This window comes from Vitis riparia, chromosome 16, assembly GCF_004353265.1.
Source record: "Vitis riparia cultivar Riparia Gloire de Montpellier isolate 1030 chromosome 16, EGFV_Vit.rip_1.0, whole genome shotgun sequence".
Lineage (NCBI taxonomy): Eukaryota > Viridiplantae > Streptophyta > Magnoliopsida > Vitales > Vitaceae > Vitis > Vitis riparia.
Window position 1 is genome coordinate 13,420,886 of NC_048446.1, and position 2,946 is coordinate 13,423,831.

The window sequence follows — 2,946 nt, forward strand, 5'->3', positions numbered from 1 at the left end:
CTGTGCTTGATTCCTAATTTCTTTTCTGATCTCATTGATTGATATATGGAGTGAGGCTGGTACAGGTCCATTTTGCTCCTATTATTTGTGCTCTGTTTCGCTGTTTTCCCCTGTTCTTGAAATGGGTATTGGGGTCTGGAAACGTGGAAGTTTTAGATATTGTTCATGTCAGCAAAGAGGGTGCATTTCCCATGCTCTCGACTTATCAGAGAAGGAGTTTGTCCGAAGCATTATATTGCCATGGCGAGGGTGTTTACGTTGTTTCTTTTGGCTCTTCTTGCCATTTCCATGCTTTACACCATTGTTTTAGCTTCGCATGGCCATGGTGGTCACCACTACGACCAAAAGAACTATGGTCCGGGGAGTCTGAAGAGCTTCCAATGCCCGTCACAGTGCTCGAAGAGGTGCAGCAAGACACAGCACCACAAACCTTGCACGTTCTTCTGTTAGAAGTGCTATAAAAAAAAAAAAAAAAAGTGCCTGTGCATTCCCCAGGGTATTATGGTAATAAAGTCGTCTGCCCAAGCTACAACAATTGGAAGGCCAAGGAAGGAGGACCAAAATGCCCCTGGGTTGTTCCCTTATTTACCTTCTCACCCATTTTAAGTTGGGCCATTTGATTGCTTTAATTTTTAAGTAATTTCCATGTTTCCAGCTTAAGTAATTTAATTTTTAAAGCCCTAATTTCTTGGTAAATCTTCTAAATCCCAATTTCTAAATCCTATTTTCAAAACTTACATCTTCAAGAAATCCTTCAAAAATTCCATGTCTTAATTTAATTTTTCAATCCTAAAAATTATAGAATTCGTTTAAATCTTATTTTCATCAATTAGAATTATAATCCCGTATCTATCTAGTTATTTAAAGTCTAATCCTTCAAAAATTCCATGTTTTAATTTAATCTTTCAAATCCTAAAAACTCTACAATTCAACTAAATCTTATTTTCATTAATTAGAATTATATAATTATTTAAAGTCTAATCCTTAAAAAATTCCATGTTTTAATTTAATTTTTCAATCTTAAAAATTCTATAATTCATCTAAATCTTATTTTCATTAATTAGAATTATAATCTTGTATTTATCTAGTTATTTAAAGTCTAATCCTTCAAACATTCCATATTTTAATTTAATTTTTCAATCCTAACAATTCTATAATTCATCTAAATCTTATTTTCATTAATTAGAATTATAATCCTGTATTTATCTAGTTATTTAAAGTCTAATCCTCCGAACTTTCCATGTTTTAATTTAACTTTTCAATCCTAGAAATTCTACAATTCATTTAAATTTCATTTTCATCAATTAGAATCATCATCCCATATTTCATTTCCATATTTAAATCTTATTTTCATCAATTAGAATTATAATCCCGTATCTATCTAGTTATTTAAAGTTTAATCTTTCAAAAATTCTCTATTTTAATTTAGTTTTTCAATCCTAAAAATTCTATAATTCATCTAAATCTTATTTTCATTAATTAGAATTATAACCTCGTATTTATCTAGTTATTTAAAGTCTAATCCTTCGAACATTCCATATTTTAATTTAATTTTTCAATCCTAAAAATTCTATAATTCATCTAAACCTTATTTTCATTAATTAGAATTATAATCCCGTATTTATCTAGTTATTTAAAGTCTAATCCTTCGAACTTTCCATATTTTAATTTAAATTTTCAATCCTAGAAATTCTACAATTCGTTTAAATTTCATTTTCATCAATTAGAATCATCATCCCATATTTATTTAAAGTCCAATCTTTCAAAAATCTCAATTTAACTTTCAACCTTAGAAATTCTATCATTCGCCTAAATGTTATTTTCGTTAACTAGAATTCTTATCCTCTATCTTTTTATTCATTTAAGGTCCAACTCTTCAAAAATTCAACGTCCTAATTTAATTTTCAATCTTAAAATTCCACTGCTCATTTTCTATTCGTTTAAAGTATTGTTTCCGTTAAGTAACATTATTGTTCCATATTATCTATTTATTCTAATTGTTAAAGTTTAATTCATCAGAATCCGACTTCCAAAATCTAATTTCCAATCTCAAAAACTCCACCATCCATATATCACCGTTTAATGATTATTCTCGTTATTAATGTTATCCCATCCACTTACTTATTCAGTTATTCATATACCAAAGACCTCATCTCTAAATAAATTCTTAAGTTTTCAATTTTTAAATTCACATCTTCAAATCTCTAAAATTCCATCTTTCGCAATTATTTACCTAAACTTTATTATTTCACCATCGTTATTATTCCATTCCTTTACTTATTCACTCATCCACTTATCCCCTCATTTAAAATCCCGAACTCTCAAATCATTTTCAAGTTTCCAACCTCGTTCAAATTTAATTTCTAAAAATTCTCATTCTCACATCTAATTCCTGAAAGTCCGATCTTCGAATAAACTCCAAAATCCCAATTTTCTTTCAAATTTAATTTCTAAAATTCTCATTCTTACATTTAATTCCTAAAAACCCAATTTTCAAATAATCGCTAAGATTCCGATTCTCAAATGAATTTCAAAAATTCAGTTTTCCTTCGAACAATTTTAATCCCTGCTTAGTGATGCATGTGATATGTTTCATGCTTTATATTGTGCACTGACTCCATTTCTATGATAGCGCATTGTTCGTTCGTGGCCCACGTACGCATCCACTCCTATTCTGGTCATTCTCTATTGCATGTTTCGATTCCCATATATGCCTAATCGATTTGAGTATCTATTGATTTTCCTATTGATTGCCATGTCAGTTTCATTTTATTAGTAGAGACCCGACTTTAGGGACTTAGAGGGGTGCTACGGTCTTTACTGTACCTTCCCGATAAGCAACCTGACCCTCGAGCTCGATCCGATTTTTCATAAATCACCTTTTCCAAAATAAGGAGTCGCATTTAGGGTTTTTTTTTTCTTATTTTGTTTACCCTTTTAAAAAAT

General features: G+C 29.9%; 1 pseudogene; it reads left to right on the top strand.

Annotated features, from left to right (window-relative positions):
• The first annotated feature begins 240 nt into the window (after nt 1–240).
• Nucleotides 241–620, top strand: LOC117933276 (annotated as a pseudogene).
• The last annotated feature ends 2,326 nt before the right edge of the window (nt 621–2,946 follow it).